Source organism: Bubalus bubalis, chromosome 15 (genome assembly GCF_019923935.1).
Source record: "Bubalus bubalis isolate 160015118507 breed Murrah chromosome 15, NDDB_SH_1, whole genome shotgun sequence".
In the NCBI taxonomy this organism is placed as follows: Eukaryota; Metazoa; Chordata; class Mammalia; order Artiodactyla; family Bovidae; genus Bubalus; species Bubalus bubalis.
In genome coordinates this window covers 48046888-48069361 of record NC_059171.1, presented here as the reverse complement: position 1 = coordinate 48069361, position 22474 = coordinate 48046888, and the positions used below count along the sequence as shown (strand labels likewise).

General features: G+C 39.2%; 1 protein-coding gene across 6 annotated transcripts in view; it reads right to left on the bottom strand.

Moving 5' to 3' along the window:
* The window catches only part of NCOA2 (nuclear receptor coactivator 2), a 286213-nt gene that overhangs the window by 254688 nt on the left and 9051 nt on the right, over positions 1-22474 (bottom strand). The window lies entirely within an intron of this gene.

The window sequence follows — 22474 nt, the reverse complement described above, 5'->3', positions numbered from 1 at the left end:
TGCCTATCCTAAAGTTGGTTATGATTTTGTCCTGTTTTCCTCTAACACTTTTAGAGTTTCAACTTTTATGTTTAGGCCTAAGAGGTGTTTCAAATTAAATTTTATGCATATTATGAAGGAAGAGTCAAGAGGACAAAGTTCAGTTTTTCCCCATACCAATATTCATTGTTTTAATATCATTTGTTGATCAGAAAGCAACTGACCCTATATGTATGGGTCTATCTGCAAGTTCTTTTCTGTTCCATTAATTTATATGTCTGTCATTATGCAACTACCATGCTAACTTGAATCTTGAAGCTTTATAATAAAATTTGAAATCAGATAGTGTAAAACCTTCAAAGCTGTTCTTCACTTTCAAAACCAAGTTCTAGCTATCCTAGGGTCTTCACATTTCCACATGAATTTTAGCACCAGCTTGTCAATTTATATAATTTTTCACTCACTGCTGAGTGGAAAAAAAAGTAGCTTGACAAATAATATTAAAAACATAATCCCATTTTAGTTCAACCAAATCGATAAGTAAAGGTACATAAAAGAAACCCAAAGTATACATAATACATGGAAGAATTCTCTCTAAAGGCTGATTACAAGGACTTTTTCCTTTTTGCAGTTCTGTATTTTCAAAAATTGGCAATTTTGAGGAAAAAGTTAAAGGTAATTAAGGCACATGAGCCCATTAAGTAGGTGGAAAGGAACTGATGCTCAGTCATCCTATTTATTTGCCCTTAATCTCACATATTATCTGTAAAAGCAAAAAAAAAAAGGTACGAAAAGATAAACAGGAGAACTTTCACTTTTTATATACTTCTCCAATGTTTGTCTTGTTACAATGACCATATTTTTTATATTTAAGAAAAGTTAAAATATTCATCAATAAAGATAAAATATATGTATCTGTTAGTTGAACTAAAGCAATGATGAAAAGATTATCCTAGAGGATGACTACCCAATTTGATGTCATTTAAATTTTCAGTTAAAAAAAAGCATGTGATAGATGTGTAACTGAATCACTTTGCTGTACACTTGAAACTAACACGACACTGTTAATCAACTGTGCTTCAGTATAAAATTTTTAAAAAATGTTTTAAAGAAGAAAAGAAAAGCCTCTGCTTGGCTAGGAATTGGCCTCTGGCCTCAGGTGAGATAGCTGCTTCAGAAAATCTGAAATGAATAAATCAACTCTCTTCTGGGACGAGAAGCAACCAGAATACACTATTTCAGTAACCCCACTAGGATAGCTAGAAATGAATGCTGAAGGCAAAAATAATGAGATTTAGGAACTAAAGGGCAGTGATTTGATGTACGAGATACTAATGTTAAACATAAACAACATCACAGGTGATTGTGCCATAGCTACTGGTACTCAGCCCACATTATCGATTCAGACTTAGGGACTGATCAGCAAATCAAGGTGAACCACTAACAGTGGTGAAACTGCAGTTTCACAAATTCTAATACACGTGCAAGAAAGATGGACACGAATAGATTTAAACCTTTGAATTGTTAGCTGCTGCTGCTGCTAAGTCGCTTCAGTCGTGTCCGACTCTGTGTGACCCCACAGACAGTAGCCCACCAGGCTCCCCCATCCCTGGGATTCTCCAGGCAAGAACACTGGAGTGGGTTGCCATTTCCTTCTCAAATGCATGAAAGTGCAAAGTGAAAGTGAAGTCGCTCAGTCGTGTCTGACTCTTTGCGACCCCATGGACTGCAGCCTACCAAGCTCCTCCATCCATGGGATTTTCCAGGCAAGAGTACTGGAGTGGGCTGCCATTGTGAAATAAATAGGAATGTAGCATTATTTTAAAGGTCTATGGATAGATGTACTTCATACTAAGCTTCTATAAAAAACAGGCCAATGAAATTCAATTTTCATAGACACGGATAAAATCTACTTGCCTTAGCCCAAGATAGCCGTGTTACAGATATACACAGCACTTATTTAATACTATTTCCTGCCAAAATGTTACTCAGGTATATCTTTCATCTTCATTTAAGGAACTCGAGGGCCCAGGTTGGAAAGAGCTGCCTGAAAAAAGTCAATCTCAGAGTCACTGATGATGCAAGAGCTCAGCTGGCCTGCTCTTGACCCCTGAGCATCCCCCAAGCCTCAGCTAACATCGATGGCACGTCACCATCAATCTAAATTTTGAAAAATATATATTGATTTTCCACAAATGATGATAATGGGTTTTTCTGTAGTAAATGTGCTTATACAATGTTTTCTTCTACATACCAAGATGATGATCAACACAAAGAATAAAAAAGTGCTTTATGTATTTTTAAAGACCTATTGGTCAAGCTCCCAAGTGAGTCAAAATTCATACCAAAATATAACAAAAATATTAAGGAAACACCTTGAATAATTCCTACATTGTGAATAACAACTGATTACATGGAAAAAATTTTAAATATCTATTTTTTTTAAAAGAAAAGCTTACTTCCCACATATCAGAAATCTCCTACAATTTTAACACATTTCTTTGAAATAATTTAAAAAGGAATAGTCTCAGGTAGTTAATTTAGTTAGACACAAGTAAAAATTAATTCTTTAGTGTGTTACATTTATTAGTAATAGCCAACATATCCATTTTTCTAAGCAAATTAGGCTTAGAATTTACTAATTTTCCCAAATTAGCTTTTGGGGAAAAAACCCCTTTACCACATATTTTCAAATAAAACTATCTTTTGTGCTGTTGCCTGATGTACTCAAATTTTTAGTCTAAAATTCCAGGCACTGAATTGAAAAGAATGTTTCCCGTTTCCATAGTACGGCAAGTAGAAATATGTAAATTAGTTCATGGGCAGAATCATTAATTTAGATAAAAAATAAAAACACATTAATTGAACACCCAAAATGTGACAGTTCTTGTACAAAATCTAAGATGAGACAGCTGCTACCACTGGAGCTTATAAATCTAAATTAAATGGGCAAAAAGGCAAAGAATTTTAATTTTTCTTATTTTCCAAGGAAATAACAAGTCTGATAGTCAATGCTCCAATCTTTAAACTGACAATAAGTCTAAGTCTCATTTCCATAGGCTGATATTGGCCTAATTATCAGAGCCAAAATCACAGTTGGGGTTTGGGTAGGAAGCAAAAATTTTGACCCAACTTAGAACCACAAGAGATCTAGTGAAATGAATTCCCACTGGTTCTCTATTTCCTGGAAGATGTAGGTCAGTAACACTGCCTGTTAAGATACTGCTTATTGACGGTTATCAACAGTCTTGAATAACCACAAACTGATTCTAAATAATTATTTAGCAGTAATTAAATATGCAGACTTTCAAATAATTTCTTAAAATATTATTTTAAATATACTATACATCATCTGTCAAAAATTTGACAGGGAATTTTGCCTCTAAGTTGAGGGAAATAGAATCTCAAGTTAAAATGAGAAAGGACAACAGCATTTTGAATTTAGGCTCACATGGTGTTGCATTTCAGCTAAAATAAGGAGGAATTCTCATAATAATTATCTTCTAAAATACTTCTTAAAAATAAATTTACTTAGGAAAAGCCTTCTTATGACATCATTCCATGCAACACCATTATAATGTAGCAGACTGATGCATAACTGGTGCAAAATTGGTGAAGGAGTATGCAAAATGAAATGAGGGGAGTGTGGAAAAGGTCCATTATTTTCAAGGGAGATGGTTCAAGGCTTTCAGTAGAATCTCAGAGGGATCTGGCAACACAAAAAATGTCACTGATTTCTTACATAATCCTGAGGTGTTTATCATTACTTCAAAAATGACAAAATTGAGACTCAAGGAATTTAAATAGCTTTCTCAAGGTCAACTATTAGTAGCATAAAAGCAAATGAGAATGCAAGTTATTTTAGTTTCAAAGTCCCAGCTCTTTTAAAAAATGACAAGATGAAGAAACCCTTATTCAATCACCTTTGCAAACAGCAACCTGATGATGCTGACCATAACAACGACAACGGTGAACATCTGTACAACCCTATGTACCAGGCACTGTTGCTAGGGCCTCATTTAGTCCCCACAGTAACAGAAGCAGATGACAGGCACATTATGACGACTCCCCACACAGCTCCTAGGTGGCAGAGCTGTTTTTCAAAACCAGGCAATTCTGGCTCCTTGGACTTTGCCCTTAACCACTAGGTGTGTGACACTCACCTCATGTGGACTTGCGATTAAAGGATAAGGGTAGAAAATTTAAGAAGGTTGTCCTAAATAAATTTCTTTTTTAAGAAGTATTTTATTTTTTAAATTTTATTTGTTTGTTCACGTCAGGTCTTAGCTGTGGCATGTGACCAGAGGTGGAACCCAGGACACCTGCATTGGGATTGTGAGTCTTAGCCACTGGACCACCAGGGAAGTCCTTTGAGTATTTTAGAAAATAATTATTATATGGTAATTCCTCCTTTCCAGTGCCAAAGAATATTCAAACTGTTGAACAACTGCACTCATTTAACATGCTAGTAAGGTTATACTCAAAATCCTTCAAGCTAGGCTTTAACAGTATTTGAACTGAGAACTTCCAGATGTACAAGATGGGTTTAGAAAAGGCAGAGGAACCAGAGATCAAATTGCCAACATTTGTTGGATCATAGAGAAAGCATGGGAATTCCAGAAAAACATTTAATTCTGCTTCATTGACTACCCAAAAGTCTTTGACTGTGTTGATCACAGCAAACTGGGAAATTCTTTAAGAGGTGGGAATACCAGACAACCTTACCTGCCTCCTGAGAAACCTGTATGCAGGTCAAGAAGCAACAGTTAGAATTGGACATGGAAAAACTGACTGGTTCAGGATTGGGAAAGGAGTACAACAAGGCTGTATACTGTCACCCTGCTTATTTAACATATATGCAGAGTACATCATGCAAAATGTTGGGCTGGATGAATTACAAGCTGGAACCAAGATTGCTGGAAGAAATATCAACGACCTCAGATATGCAGATGATACCACTTTAATGGCAGAAAGTGAAGAGGAACTAAAGAGCCTCTTGATGAGGGTGAAAGAGGAGAGTGAAAAAACTGACTTAAAACTCAACACTCAAAACACTAAGATCATGGCATCCAGTCCCATGACTTCCTGGCCAATAGAAGGGGAAAAAGTGGCAGCAGTAACAGATTTTTATTTTCCTGGGCTCCAAAATCACGATGGCTGCAGCCATGATATTAAAAGACGCTTGCTCCTTGGAAGGGAAGCTATGACAAACCTAAACAGCATATTGAAAAGCAAAGACATCACTTTGACAACAAAGATCCGTATAGTCAAAGCTATGGTTTTTCCAGTAGTCATCTATGGATATGACAGTTGGATCATAAAGGAGGCTGAGAACTGAAGAATTTATGCTTTCGAATTGTAGTGCTAAAGAAGACTCTTGAGATGGTTGGACGGCATCACCAACTCAATGGACATGAGTTTCAGCAAGCTCCAGGAGATTGTGAAGGACATGGACGCCTGGCATGTTCCAGTCCATGGGGTCGCAAAGAGTCAGACACCACTTAGTGACTGAACAACAATAATTCTGCCTTATTTAAGCTAAAATGCAATACCATGTAAGCCTAAGTTAAATAAAAAATAGTTTTAAGAACAATCCTCTGTTTCCTAAAGATCTGCATAAACTCAAGCAATCTAGAAAATCGCCAATCTAGAAAATCTATCATCTTTCACTATAATATTTAATGAGCATAGGAGAAATCTTATGTCTTAGAAATGTTTACTCAACAGGTATAGACTATGACCCAAGACAGGAAAATCAAAGTTCTCAAAAAATCTCTAAAAAAAGATTTGTCAAGTGGTTTCATTCAACTTTTCTAAGTCCCCAGCAGAAGTACCCCTTTTCCATGAATGTGTCTGGACAAAAGCATTATTGCTTAATGGAGTCATCAGATTGCCTGTCCTCTACATTTAGCAGTAGTTCAAGTTTTCACTTTTATTTTATCTCTTTCCGCCACAGTTTACTGTATTGCAGGCAGTCGCTGAGGAAAATGAACCCCAAGGAAAAAAAGTCTTCATGCCAACCCAAACTCTATAGTCATACAAACTACTTACCACCTACCTATACACGTCACATAACTTCTTAAAGAGATGCTACTAGGTTTTACTAAGAATCAGTTTTAAGCCAAGTGTAATTCTGTCTGTCCCTCAAGACAAATTCTAATTCACTCTCTGCTCTCCTCCTCTTCAACTCCTCCCAAGCCTCCCTGCCCCTCACACACATACTTTAAATTCTAAATGACATTAAACACAGTAAGACTTATTTTCACAAGAATTCCATTTTGTAAAAAAATTCCATTTTCAAACTAATTTCATTCACTCAACAAATTTATTAGCATCTAAAATATAACAGGCGCTTGGCCAAAAATACAAGATGTCTGCCCTCTAGAGCTTAATTCAGTGTTTTTCGTTTTGGCCAGTGGTATGTGGGATCTTGATGTCCCAACGGGAGATTAAACTTGCGCCCCCTGCAGTGGAAGCTGGGAGTCTTAACCAACGGACTGCCAGGGAAGTCCAGAGTAGGATTATTAATCTAATATCTACCTTCCCTGGACTGCACATCTGCTATTGGCATCCTTCAGTAGCAAGAGGTTCACTCTGTGAGCCTAATAGCAACAGTCTACAATTGCTCCACCAGGAAGCAAAACGTTTAAAGACTGAACAGCCCAAGATTTTGTGCCATTAGTCAGCACCGTTTAATTCACATATTAACACATGAAATCCTATTCTTTATAAAACTGCTTTATAGGATAAAGTGATAATGTCTGGGATTTGCTTCAAAATGGGGGGGGGGGGGGTGGTAAAGGTTACAGAAGTGTTGGTTCACAGGAGATCATTATATATGATTATTCTGTCCACTTTTACACAGCTTTAAACTTTTCCCTGGGCCTCCCAAGTAGTGTAATGGTAAAGAACTCTCCTGTCAATGCAGAAGATGTAAAGAGAAGCAGGTTCAATCCCTGGGTTGGGAAGATCCCCTGGAGGAGGAAATGGTAACCCACCCCAAAATTCTTGCCTGGAGAATCCCACGGACAGAGTCTGGAAGGCTACAGTCCATGGGGTCGCAAAGAGTAGGACACAACTGAGCAACTGATGACACACACACAAACTTCTCCATAGTAATTTTTTTTTTTTAATGTAAAAGACCATTACCCAATATAAAAAAAAAAATTACCTTCAGGAATTTCAGGAAGCGGCACAGAAAGACAGCACATGAATGATAGAAGTATTTCGATGTACTTGATTTAATCCACCATGAGATCCTGCATTGTGATCCTAATTATATAAATAACAAGTTTTACAGTTTCAAACTGCTCATGTGTTAAACTGAAGGTAGCACTGCTAATCTCTCTCACTGAAAACATCCTAGGAGGCTGTGCTGATGGAGGACCCTACTAAGGTACCAAGTTAAAGCTACAGAGAAACCAACGTTAATCAGGGAAATGTAGTTTGTGTTTTCCAGCCTCACAGGTGATGGAATGGAGTTGTTACTGCAATGGCATACAGTTACCAAATGTAAAATAATATTCTTATGCCACTCAAGCTTACAGAGGTAACAGCAGAAATGCAAAACTGAAGCTGAGTAATGAAGTCTGTAGGATAGGGATCAAAGCTAGATGATTTCTTAAATATAACACACTGTACTTGACATTTCTCAACCTCTGAAGCTCTTGCTTAGAGTCAACAGCTGGTCCAAATACCATACAGTTTTAAGATTTCGTGGCTATATTTAAACGTGACCATAACCACAACAAATAATATTTGTAATGCCATTTTACAGGCTATAAAGCATTTAATCTCTATTTTCTCATTTACTCTTCACAAAATCCTGTGAATTAGGTGAGTTACCTGGGGATGTTTTTGAAAACAAAGAATTTGCCTACGCTTCCAACTCATGCAGTCAGGATTCAGAACTGATGCCCAAACATCTAAATCCAAATTCCTTTTATTTTCCATTATCCCAAGCTGCTGAAGGAGCTCATAATTTCATTAAGACACAAAACCTAAATACATGCCAAAAAATTAAAACGTTGAGATAAGGTATCAAATGTGTGGTCTGGGCCAGTAAGTACTGATGAAAGATCAGGAAGGAAGAATACCACCAATGGATCAAGATACTGGAAAAGGGGTCTTAGAGTCAGTGTCATGTAATGTATGAGGAATCCCACCGGACAGGAGTGGAGGGCGGCTTTCTATCTGTGTACTTTCACAAACAAAAAACTTTGAAGTTTGCAAGTGGACTCAAGTAAGTTAACTGGCTAGAATAAAGAGTTGTAAAAGTGTACCGTGAGGCTTACGTCTAAAATATGTATTTTGCACAGCAAAGGGAACCATTAACAAAATGAGAAGGCAACTGACAGAATGGGAGAAGGTTTTACAAATCACACGTCTGATAAGGAATTAATATCTAAAATATATAATGAACTCACAACTCAACAAAAGAGCAATCTCATTTAAAAATGGGCAGAGGAACCAAACAGGCATTTTCCAAAGGAGACATACTAACAACCAAAAGGTACATGAAAAGGTACTCAACATCACTGATCATCAGGGAAATGCAAATTAAAACCATAATAAGATGTTACTTCACACCTGTTAGAATGGCTATCATCAAAAATACAAGAGATAACAAGTGCAGGTATGGATGTAGAGAAAATCAGAACCAACTCTTGTGTACTGCTGATGAGAATGTAAACTGGTGTAGCCACTATAGGAAACAGTATAGAGTTTCCTCAAAAAATTAAAAACAGAACTACCATATGATCTAGCAATTCCACTTCTGGGTATGTATCTTAAGGAAACAAAATCACCATCTCCAAGAGATATCTGTATTCTCATGTACACTGCAGCATTTTGTACAACAATCAAACATGCAAACAACCTAAGGACCCACTGACATGTAAATAAAATTTTCAGATTTTATTTAGACAGGTAGGTAGATAGATCCAATAGAATATTATTCAGCCATAAAAAAGGAAACCTTGCCATTTGCAACAACATGGTTGGATCCTGAGGGTATTATGTTAAGTGTAATAAGTCAGATAAAGAAAAATACTGTATGATCCCACTTACATGCAGAATTTTTAAAAAAATCAACTCAGAGAAATAGAGAACAGATGGTGTCGGGGGGAGAAATGCCTCGGTACAGGGAAATGGGTGAAGGTTAACAAAAGAAACAAATCTCTAGCTCTAAGATAAATTCTGGGGATGTGATGTCTAGATGGTAACTATAGTTAACATTGCTGAGAGTAAATATTAAAAGCTGTCATCACAAGAAAAAAAATTGTATGGTAACGGATGTTAACTAAACTAATTGTAGTGGTCACTTTGCAATACAGGCATGTATCAAATCATGTTGTACACCTCAAATTAACACAATGGTGTATGTCAATCTCAATAAAACTGGAAAAAATGTTTAAATTTCTTTTTTTTTTAATTTCAACAAAGAAGGAACACGGAAGTCTTCGTCATGATGCGATGTAAGTCATGGAAGACCAAGGAATACAAATATCCCATGTTGGGAAGGCTTGAGTATTTGTTGCTCCAAGCCCACCAACCGTATCTAGGACATGCATGCAGCTATTAGATATTGTTGCTCAGGAATTTCAGAATATGAAACAGGGAAGGAAGTTAGCACATAACTATTCTGAATGAAAATTACAGTTTATTTGTAAAAGCGAGTCTCAGCCAAGTCAAAGCATGCATGCATTTCTTTCTCAACATATCAAGATAGCAAACTGGCACACACCAATTGGTAAATTACAAAACGGTTCAGAATCACATACTCCAGAGGGTCAATACAACTGATTCAAAAAAAGCATTTTGTCCCCCAGAGATGCATTTCCTCACCCTGATTCACTGTAGGATCAGCTCTGTTAATAATGATGCTTTGTGATTCTGTATCTCTTTCCCTGCTAAAAGCTCAAGTATGAGTTGATATGGCACATCACAGACTACACAGATGGTACTCCACAGTTTCCACAGCTCTCACTGAATAGCTCATTTGACTTACTAATAAATGTTCCTACTTCAAGATTAAAAACAAATATGAAAAATTAAGAAAAACGGGAGAAAGACAGTAAATTTTCATATCCAATTCAGTGGCATCTAGCTGAAAAGGTAAACTCTAGATGGAGCACCCAGAGCATAAGACAGTTCCTCCAAATGCTAGTGCACACATGTGTCTCTCCCAGGAAAGTCCTGTCAAGCCACCAGGCCACTGGGAAAAGAAGAGGGCTAAGCAGTAAATGAGGTTATGCTAATTTCTATGTGAACACATAACAATCAGACCTAAAAGGAAAAATTCTCAGAGAGGAGGAGCTAGACCTGGAGTTACACGGTTCTTCTGTTTTAGTCCATTAACCTGTAATTACTCACTGAAGGCAGACCCATGGTCAGAAGCTTGACTAGAAGTGAAGTAACAGATATCAGCCTATGTAACAGGGTTACTGAGATTTATAAAGCATGTTTAAATTGGACTCCTTAAACCAAACACTTTTAAATGGAGAGGAAGACTACAATCATTCTAGAAGTTTCCTTTATGCTGTTCACAAATGCCCTGCTCACATCCAACTAATAAGAGAAGGTGTTTGTTCCTTTGAACTTCAAGCACAGAGCTTCTAAATGTTCCTCATTAGTATCTCTATCTCATCTCCCCCTGCAGATCTGGAAATTTCCCATTAGGGAATTTAGCTATAAACAAAGTTTCCCCTCACCTCTGCATAAATCACTGTACTCCATTTGTGTAGTAAATGTGGGTGAACACAACTAAATACAGGCATCCAGCATTATGATTTGTGAAATGTCAACTAATCTATGGAACAGGCCAGATCTTGAAAAATCCAGAGCGAGCTTATCCCTATGAAAAACAGAATTGCTACTGATGATCAAATTTAACTAAATGAAGACCACTGAGGTAGAGAACAGCTAGAGACTTGCTTTCCTTGGTAATTAAAGTGGTTTTGTAACGTCTAGTTACAGGATTATATTCAAGCTCCAGGAAAAACAAATACCTGATTTAGGGAATTATGTTCAACCACTCTTAGCAAGAACATCTTTCTTTTTTTTCCTGATAAAATCACTGTATTTGAAACCACAGTCTGAACTGGTCAAAAATAACATTCAAGTCTTATGTAGCAGTTTTCTCAAAAAAAAAAAAAAATAGGGGTTTTAAATTATAATCAAAACCAGTCAGATGATTCCAATATTGAGGTATTATATATATAAAGATATAGATATTCCTGAGAAATCTAAGTTATCTCTTTGCAGAGAATACCACAGTCCACTTCTAACACCAATACTTAGATATATCAAGCAAGCATTCAATTGTCCATGTTTATGAAATGTGAATCTTATGTGTCACATATTTCTGATATTTTCAATATGATAATTAAAATGTTCTACCACCTTTGGGTAGTTTTAAAAATACTGCCCTGAATTTCTCCAAAACATAAGTAAATTTAACTCTCTGGATATAAATCACTCTCCTCTCAATTTCCTGCATAAAACAGTAACTACCAGCTTGGAACCACATGGATTTAACAAGGACAAGAACCTTGGCAAACCACCATTCACCCAATCTTTGTCCTCGCTCCCCACCGCTACCCGTTGAGAACCACTGAATTAGACCTACTAGGGGCTAAGATGCTCTGTGATTACAATAATCACTCTGTAATCAGAGTAGCAGCACATTTACTCTAAACAGTTGCTAATTACGAAACAGTTTATGATGACTAAAAAACAGAATGCAGCATGACTGTCTGCATTTCTGGAACACGCGTTAATTGACAAAGAGAGATGGTTTAAAAAAACTGGACCACAAATAATTTTGACTACCTAGGTGCTTCTAGTCTTCAGGATTAACTTCCTAAATAATTTCCTGAATCGTCCTCAATTTGCATCTAAAATAATCTACTCTGAACCACAATCCCAAATAACTAGTCAAGATCTATCAAACACCAGTTAGCGTCAAATACTGATCACTGAAGGCGACTGAGAGTAATCCTAACAGCAACAGTGGACACTTAAGGAAACTGGGGCACAAGGTCACGCCTGTTCAAGTGATGAAGGCAGACCGCGATCCAGCAGCGTGGCTCTTAAGTGCTTCTCCCAGCTGACCTCACAGAACGAAATAAATAAGGAAGGAAGTAAACCTCCTGCATGCCAGGGACTCCAGAATTCTTGTATTAACAGCTTCCAACAGAACATTCCACACATTTTTAGTCAATTCTCTAAGTAAGATTTTACAACCTTTCTTTCAAGATCTTCAGAGATTTTACTTTTATTTTATCCTTAAAATGGAAAGGCCTTTTTCAAAAGACAAGCCTGCAGCTGGTGGTACACAAAATGTCATTAGTTACTTCATCGTGTGGTTTTCTCATCTTCCTGCTACTGAGAAACTTCTTAATACTTAAGAGTGTGCTCAAATAGTACACAGAGATGGACGTGGGAGGGTCCTGCTTGGTCCCCAACCCTCTACTTATTCTCAGGTTACCGAGATTCCTGGCGAGAAGGGATCTCAGGGCCTAGACCATAGGACCTTCTGTGGTCTTGTCGTCTGACTCCCCACCTTATCTATCAGGGTCACCTGAAGAGTCTCTTTAAAAACAGACATCCTCCCCAACCCCATACTTTTGTAAATCGCGATGAGACCTTGGGATTTCCATCTTGACAAGCAAGGTAGACTACCTGTGCACTCTGATATTGGGACCAGCAACTTAGACCAAAACCACGTCATCCATGCTTCCAGCATAGGAAAAGCAGCGCCTTTCAACAAAAAAAACGCTGCCTTCATCTATAACACGATCTGCTGAGGCAGCACCATTCTGGTGCTTTTGGAGGGAAGTGTGTTAATTATTACCCATAACACGAGCAGCTTCCAGGCCTAACTCCCTAGAAATGCTTCTGGTAAAACAAACGGTCCAAAAATATACATCATTATCATTTAGTCAAAATTTCTACACAGTAAATACATGAATAGCGAAGAAAGTAACAGAAAGAGACCGTATTTTTTTCCCCTCTATTTGGTAAAAAAAAAAAAAAGAATTCTAGAATTTTTAAAAAAATTTGAGAAAGATTAACAAATACCCCACCATCCTTCTTAGTGAAAAACAGAGAACCCTTTACCAGAAGATTTCTTTAAAGTTATCTAATTCATTTTGCCTTCATTAATAATTAAACCTTGAGCCTCACCACTATTTGAGGCAAACAAGCATAGGCCCCGTTCAACAAAAACAGAAATTGGGACTCAGACATATTAAATCACTTGCTCGAGGTGATAGGTCCAGTCGTAGGCAGTATATACACTTCATTATTATTAAATGTATCTTTAAATCATACAGATTTCCTCTGCTCTAAATAAAATCTATAAATTTTTATCAGAAAGTTCTTCTAAACATCTAACTAAAATCTCATCAGATATAGTTTAGGAACCATACCTTCTGTGGGATTAAAGAACTATCTGGAGAAGGAAATGGCAGTGTTCTTGCCGGGGAAGTCCCATGGGCAAAGGAGCCTGGTGGGTTATAGTCCATGGGGTCGCAAAGAGTAGGACACGACTGAAGCGACTTAGCTGCAGCTGCTGCTGCTCATTATATCTCATATTGAATCATTTCATGTATCTCAGGAACAACAAACCCTCCTTCCACTCTTCTCTTCTTTTAAAGGAAAGGACGGCAACATTTCAACTTAGCCTCTGACAGACAACGGTTCCCACAAATGACCACACCTCTCATCCCACATGCTCTTCTTCTCATTCGACTTGTAACTCCTCCCAAGGTGAGCTGGGATCTGGGGAGGCTTGTGACTAAAGCCTAAGATGTGACTTCTGAAGTCATGTCATAAAATGAGATACAGATTCCTTGGAACTCACTCTTTGAACCCCAGAAGCCATGCTGTTAGGAAGCTCAAGCAGATGCAAAGAGGCTGTAATTAGGTATTCCAACCTATAACTTAGCTGAGGTCCCAGCCAACAGCCTCTGTCCAGCACCAGGTCTGCAAGTGAGCAAGTCTTCAGCTGCTTCCAGCACTGAGCCATTAACTGACTCAGCCTTGGACCTGAGTTGTCCACGCTGAGACACAGGACATCATGGAGTGGATAAGCTGTATCCATCATGCCTTTTCCCAACGTGGTAACATTCATAAGCAGAATGCCACCAATTTTCAGATGGTATATTAAGCGGCAACGGGAAACAAAACTCTCTAATTCAGAACACAAGCAAGAAATGAAAAAGAGGCAATGGATAAAAAAGCTTCTTTCTGAAGGTTCAAAATAAATATTCCCCAATTCTGTGCTCTAAAGATTACTTGCTTTACTGATAACAGTCTGTCAGACTCTCACACAGATCTTAGTGAAAGTTCATGTAAAATAAAAGGAATTAGGAACACACTGTATTACTTTCTATCTTCATCCTATGCACATCTCTCTTTAGAATGATGTGCCTCTTCTCCTCTCTGATGAACTCTCCATCAGCCCTTGATGCTCAAATCAAACCACAGAGCAGCTATGAAGCCTTTCCTCATCTCACAAAATGAACTGTTTGCTTTTTATAAAATGTCTGTCCAGCCCTTCTAAGACAATTCTCTAGCCTAATGCACATATTATACTGTAAGTACTTGTCCACTTGTCTCTTTCCTTCCCTAAACTGTGAGATCTTCGAGGATGGAGCCTATTTCTTTTTTAATCTCTGTGTCCTCAACTCCCAACCCGTGCAGCAGGTAAAGTGCCAAAAAAAGGGAGAAAATGGACTGTTCTTTAAATTTTAATTTTTTAACATAAACATATACACATATACTCAAAAAGTAACATCCAGACAACATAAAAAGGCATGTCTAGTTTGCTGAGCTAGAGCTGGTAGCGAGGGGTCCATGGTTTACAGTGACTGAGTACAGAGACAGAGCAGTATCCTAAAAGATCCCATGGACACTCAGGGGAATTTTAGCACATTTCAAATCAGTTTAGTAAACAGGGAAATACTACGCATTTTAAAAGCATTTTCTCGTAAATAACTAATGTCAAAATTTTAGGTGCTCAAAGCAATAAAAACCAGAAGCAGAAAAAATAGACACATGAGACCTCATTTTCTGAAAGTTTTGTATAGCCACTATTTTACAGTAATATGACTTTATTATTAATTTTGCCCCCACCTCTGTCCCCTCAGTCCTTAATGTCCCTGCTGTTTGGTTACATTTCAGAACTCTAAAGTACTTTCCTGCCAGTTGACCCAAACTGCTACCATGTTACAAATCCACTGAAAAACACACAATACTGTCTGTTCAACCCTCTCCAAGAGGCCAACATTTTTTGTTTTTAATTTAGTTTATTTTAATAAGCTCTTCAAGCACCCTCTGCAAGCTTGAGCAAAGATATTCATGAATATATTTCTTTTAAACCATGCTAATGAATTATTTATCTTTTTTATTAATTGAAGTATAGTTAATTTACAATGTTTCAAGGGCCAACATTCTTTTCTTAAGCAGTACCTTACCAGGTAGCACTAGTGGTCAAGAATCCACCCGCCAACGCAGGGGACACAAGAGACGCGAGTTCAATCCCTGGGTCGAGAAGATCCCCTGGAATAGGAAACAGCAACCCACTCCAGTATTCTTGCCTGGGAAACTCCATGGACAGAGGAGCCTGGCGGGCTACAGTCCATGGGGCCACAAAGAGCTGGACACGACTGAGCAACTGAACACAGCACGGTACTCACAAAATGCCAGAAATGAGTATATCACCCAGTATATCTGTAAGACATTTCAGAAAAGTCTTGCAAAAAAAAAAAAAAAAATCCAAAAATCAGTCATTTAAATTCTAGTCCCCTTAAAATTGCCTGAATCTGTTAAATACAAAGGCCTATATCCAATCTTACTTTTCTTCCCACTTGGCATCTTTTACGTGTCTCCTAAACTGCCATACTTCAAAACTCCAGGAAATTGTCCTCTCTATGATGTTACTCCAAAGAAGTGCTTGGTATACAAGCTTTCTATTTAATAGCCAAGTGTGCTAAAAAATTAATGTCTCAATCTCAACCCCCTCCTGTGCCTAAAACAGAAATCTACAACTTCCTAGGAGCAAAGAAGTCCCCAAATTCTCAGACGGTAAGTTTTCCCGTAGGCAGGCATCCCCTCTGTGCCTGCTCCCCTCACAGCATCAGTTGTATGAATCTCCCTGTGACGTGTCTGTAGAAAGTATGGCTAGGTTCAAACCTACAGAGACTTCAGAAGGGGTGTGCTGAGAAAACATCCCAAGATGTCAATATTTTAAGCAGGAAGTTCTTAGTATTTATGTGCTTCTTCAGCTCTATCAAATCCATTAATGTATTTAAGAAGTTAATTTCTTAGCCCTACTTGAAAAACTGAAGTCTAAACAATGAAAAGATTGGTTGCACAACAATATGAAGGCACTTAACCTTACTAAACTGTACACTAAAAAAAATGGGTAAGATGGTAAATTTTACACATATTTCCCCACAATTAAAAAGTTTAATTTAAAAGAATAACCGCTAAAAAAAAAAAAAAAAAACCCAGCATCTAAAAAACCCACAAAACCAACAAACAAAAACTAGGGGAACTGTTGAGTATTAACAGAAATTACTGAACCAAATTTCCAAATCGGGAAAGGAGTACATCAAGGCTGTATATTGTCACCCTGCTTATTTAACCTATATCCAGAATACATCATGAGAAATGCTGGGCTGGATGAAGCACAAGCTGGGATGAAGATTGCCAGGAGAAATATCAATAACCTCAGATATGCAGATGGTGCCACCCTTATCACAGAAAGCGAAAAACAACTAAAGAGCCTCTTGATGAAAGTGAAAGAGTGAAAAAGTTGGCTTAAAACTCAACATTCAGAAAACTAAGATCATGCCATCCGGTCCCATCACTTCATGACAAATAGATAGGCGAAACAATGGAAATAGTGACAGACTTTATTTTGGGGGGCTCCAAAATCACTGCAGATGATGACTGCAGCCATGAAATCAAAAGACACTTGCTTCTTGAAGAAAAGCTATGACCAACCTAGACAGCATGTTAAAAAGTAGAGACATTACTTTGCCAACAAAGGTCTGTCTAGTCAAAGCTATGGTGTTTCCAGTAGTCATGTATGGATGTGAGAGTTGGACCATAAAGAGAGCTGAGTGCCGAAGAATTGATGCTTTTGAATTGTGGATTTGGAAAAGACTCGAGAGTCCCTTGGACTGCAAAGAGATACGACCAGTCAATCCTACAGGAAATCAGGCCTGAATATTCATTGTAAGGTCTGATGCTGAAGCTGAAACTCCAATACTTTGGCCACCTGATGTGAAGAACCAACTCACTGGAAAAGACCCTGATGCTGGGAAAGATTGAAGGCGGGAGGAGAAGGGGACGACAGAGGATGAGATGGTTGGATGGCATCACCGACTCGATGGACATGAGTGTGAGTAGGCTCCGGGAGTTGGTGATGGACAGGCAAGCCTGGTATGCTGAAGTCCGTGGGGTCACGAAGAGTCGGACATGACTGAGCAACTCAACTGAACCAGATGTAAAGGGGGAGCTTCATTAGATCCTGGTTTGAAACCCAAAGCTGTCTGTAACAGACAATTTGGAGAAAACTAGGATAACTGAAATAGTTGATACTTGATGATATGAGTTTTCTTAGGCTTTAAAAAAGGTTTTGTTAGGTTTAATGGTTGTTATTTTGTGTGATTACCTAAGGTAATGCCTTTATTTTATGGCAACATGCTTTCTGGATAAAGGGTCATTTATAACTTACTTCTAAATAGTTCATGCAATACACACACACACACACACACAGACAAACTGGAGAAAGAGGGAAAGGACAAGCATTACACAACACTGAAATAGCTATTATTTAGCCACTTGTTCTACCACATTATGGAAGCATCGTAGGAGTTAAGGAAAAAAGAGACACACGACACTGTACTTGTCCCAAAGCACCTCCTTGCGTTTTCACTGAGCTTGGAGACCGTTTCTACTGCTTAATATATTATTGGCTGCTGACAGAATCTGAATAGATGACAGGCAGATAGCCTTCTGACTTATTCTGCAAGTAAAATGATCTCACAAAGCAAAAAAATTACTGTTGAAGTAGGGACTTGGGAAGAAAGTTGAGAACATTTTTACAGGTATTGTCACAAGTATATACTAATGTGTGGTCTGTAAGGGTTTTGCTCTCTGAATAGTTGTAGAATTTCATTATTTATCTACTGAGACATCAGCCCTTCAAGTGATGCTCATTCTCTTATCACTTCTTCCACGGAAGTGTTTAAGTAACAGCCCTATACTTTGTGTTTGGTTTTGGTTTATCACCTTTCCAGAACTACCAAGTTCCCCCAAAGTTTTCTTTACCTTTGTTGTCCTCTTTCCACTATAAACTGAGATTATCAATCCCTCTTCTCATCATAGCGTCAAAACACTCTGCAGGGGAAAAGTCAGTAAGTCTGATACGGAAAATGTTCAGTTTTACTGAGGCAACAAAACCAAAACTTTGTCTTTATTATTTCTGACTTGAAGTGGACTTCCTTCTTTTTCTATAGAATCTTCAACATAAAATCTATAATCAATGCAATAAGCAACTGACTAATAACCTTTGAATATTGTTGGACTCCGTCTGTCTTTTTGTTCTGATTGTACACTCTGCTATGAACTAAGGTCAATCATATAAACTCCCAACAAATTGAGTTTTGTATCAAAAGAACTGCTTCCTCAGGAAATCTCTGGCAGTCAGTGGTTAGGACTCTGTTGCTTTCAATGCCAAGAACAGGGGTTCAATCCCTGGTTGGGGAACTCAATCCTGCAAGCCACACAGCCAAAAACAAGAGCTTGCATGGTCAACATGTTCAGAGGAGGCCAGAAAGAACAGACTAACAGGTACAAAGGTTCATATAAAGAGTAGAAATACAGGGACACAGCTTTGTGGTAGACCCATCTAGACAGTGTCTGGGAATGTCATTCTATGGTGATTGGGAACTTATACAAGGATCAGTCTATTAATGACTTACAGCACAAAAGGTGAATTTATTAAATCAGCCCAAAATGCAGTTTAAAAATGAATGATTTTAAGCTGTTCTGTATACTGTGTGAGAGGGGCGAAATGAATAAAAAAAAAATACATGTGTATACATAGACATAGACACACACACACACACACACACACACACACACACACTCTCTGTCCTCACTATGTCTCCCAATTGTAGCAAACCAGTAAGAAAACAGGTACCATTCCCTGTTGTACCTCTTTCATTCAGACAGCAAGCCAGTGCACATGATCATGTAAGCATATTTATAGGACACAACTGGAGAAGGAAACGGCAACCCACTCCAGTATTCTTGCCTAGAGAATCCCGTGGACAGAGGAGCCTGGTGGGCTGCTGTCCGTAGGGTTGCACAGGGTAGGACACGACTGAAGTGACTTAGCATGCATGCATGCACTGGAGAAGGAAATGGCAACCCACTCCAGTATTCTTGCCTGGAGAATCCCAGGGACAGAGGAGCCTGGTGGGCTGCCACCTATGGGGTTGCACAGAGTCGGACACAACTGAAGCGACTTAGCAGCAGCAGCAGCATAGAACACAACAGACAAATTTTAAGCCAGATTTGTCAAATCATTTTATTTGATGGTTTCTCTCTTTGATATTAAACGAGTTTAATATCTATCAAAACATCTAATTTGTTTTATTAACATGTTATGGCCCTCTACTTATTTATCTAAACCTTCACCAAAAAGTGTGTATTAAGGAGTCTGGTTCCACTTAAAGTAACAAGTATTATAAGTTGACTACTCAGTTTGATCAAGCTGATAAACTAAACAGTCCATCCTTGAAAAATCTCTCAAGCTCCAAGGGCATGGACTTGTTACTGTGCCATTCCTCTATGCAGAAAGCATTAGTGGCTCAGTTGTCTGTGCAACTCCATGGACTGTACCCTGCCAGGCTCCTCTGTCCATGGGATTCTCCAGGCAAGAATACTGGAGTGGGTTGCCATTCCCTTCTCCAGGGGATCTCCCTGACCCAGGGATCAAACCCGGGTCTCCTTCATTGCAGCCAGATTCTTTACCATCTGGGCCACCAGGCTTTCATTAATTTACAGATTTCAGGCAAGACTACTCTTTTGCATTGGTATTTTCCACCTGCGTGGTTCTAACCCTTTTTAGCCCCAATTAAATGAGCAATTCCTCTGAAGGCCACCTCCAGCTTCCTTCCAAATGCCTTTCCTTTCCTTTTTTCCTATTACACACTCAATCCCTTTCTCCAAGTAGATAAACATCTGTGGACCACTGAGGCAGGCCCAGAAAGCCGGGGTGAGGCTACTGGAGACACCTGACCTTCATTGGGAAATTCCCTTTCTGGGGAAGGGAATGAAGAGGGCCTCCGTGACCAGGAAACCCTCTCTGTTCCTCTGGTGTGAGGCCCTGGCTTCCCTCACTCCTCTGAGCACCAGGCCAGGTGAACACAGGAGCTCAGCCTATGAAAATCACAAGCCCCAGAAGGCCTTCCCTTGGCCCTACCTGGTCTTTGCCTGCTCTTGGGTGGAGTGGTCCCCTCACTTCTCACCTGTAGAGGGGAAGAAAGTCTCCCAAGTGCTCCGTGTGGTAACCCAGAGTATCAGGGCAGAAGGGCCGCAGGGCTGAGGGGTGCCTGGAGGGAGCTGGCCATTGGCACTGCTGTCCCGGTCCAGGATTAAGGTTGCAGCTCATCGAAACACTCTGCACCCGCCCAGCTCCAGGTGTGAGATCCGGATGCAGACAGCGATTGTGCAGGTGAGTACTGGGACCTGGATGGGACTGGGACTCACCCATTTCACCTGTCACCGGCTCTCCCTCCTCTGCCTTTCCCTCCCCACCACAGGGTCAGGGCCTGTCTCCAGTGACCATGAGAGAGGAGGGAGTGGTGGAGAGCCTCTCCTAGCAGAGACTCAGCTCACCAGACGGCCTGCATGCAGGGCCAAGCCAGATGGCCCCTGCCAGCTCCCTCCTGACCCACCTTCACTTGCCTCGAGCCCACAAACCTGGGCTTCCCTCCCCCTCCTGGCTCTCTCCTGAATGTTTCTTCTCAAAGTAAGAAATTTACTATTATGATGAGATCATCCATGATCATGAGAATGCGGTTTTACGATGTGCGTGTGCTTCACCCAGCAGAGGAGAATGCTCTGGTTTTCTTTTCTAATGCCCTTCGGTGTCCAGGCATTTTGTTGACTTTTGTCACTGTCAGTTGCCACTGTCAATATGCTCAGAACACAATGAGTATCATTTTCTTACATTATACTTAACAGCTTACAGCCGTTAATTTATTAAACTCTTAACTGTACACACCTCTTGCTTAAAATACAAGGTAGTACAGCATAAACAGATCTTTATATAACTTTATTTACATAAAGATTATTATGTAAATAATCTTTATATAAATTCACTAGGTTTTACTTATTCTTGTTGTTGTTGTTTAATAGATAAATAGTCGTGTTTGACTCTTGTGCGATGCCATGGACTATAGCCTCCCAGGCTATAATCCCTCCAAGTCCATGGGATTTCCCAGGGGGGTTGCCATTTCCTTCTCCAGGGGATCTTCCCAACCCAGGGATCAAACCCATGTATTCTGCATTGGTAGGCAGATTCTTTACTACTGAGCCACCTGGGAAGCTCTGACTTATACTTACTATTTGTTTATTTAAGAAAAGACTCTGTTGGTGCTAGAATACAATAAAATGACACTTCTTAATGGAAAATATTTCTATATCACACTTTTATAGAAAAATTTTAAGGAATCAAAATAGTCATACATATGTTACTTGAAAAGCAACAAGAGCACTATACACTGAATCTCAGAAAAGAATTACAGAAATTGAAAATACAACACACTACCAGAAACTCCAGAGAGGCAGGCATTCCTAAGACTCTAGGAATCTGATGAAATTTTCACCAATCTTAAATCATCTTTAATATTTCCAAGTGAAAGTGTTAGTCGCTCAGTTGTGTCCAACTCTGCAACTGTATGGACTGTAGCCTGCCAGGCTCCTCTGTCCATGGAATTCTCCAGGCAAGATTACTGGAATGGGTTTCCATGCCTCTTCCAGAGGATCTTCCCAACTCAGGGATCAAACCCCTCGTCTCCTGTGTCTCTTGCATTGGCAAGTGAATTGTTTACTGTCTGAACCACCAGGGAAGCCCCTTAGTATTTCCAACTTATAACCAGTACCAATTGTACTGGACCACCAAAGGCAAGGGAAATCATTTCCTGTTTGATTCCTGGACTGATTTTGTAGGTGGGAACAGCCTGCTAGAAAAGCCCATTCTCATTTAGATCGGAGCTTCCAGGGGCAAGGGGCTTCCCTGGTGGCTCAAATGGTAAAGAATTCACCTATAACATGGGAGACCAAGGTTCGATCCCTAGGTCAGGAAGATCCCCTGGAGAAGGGAATGGCACCCTACTCCAGTATTCTTGCCTGGAGAATTCCATGGACAGAGGAGCCTGATGGGCTGCAATCCATGGGGTCACAA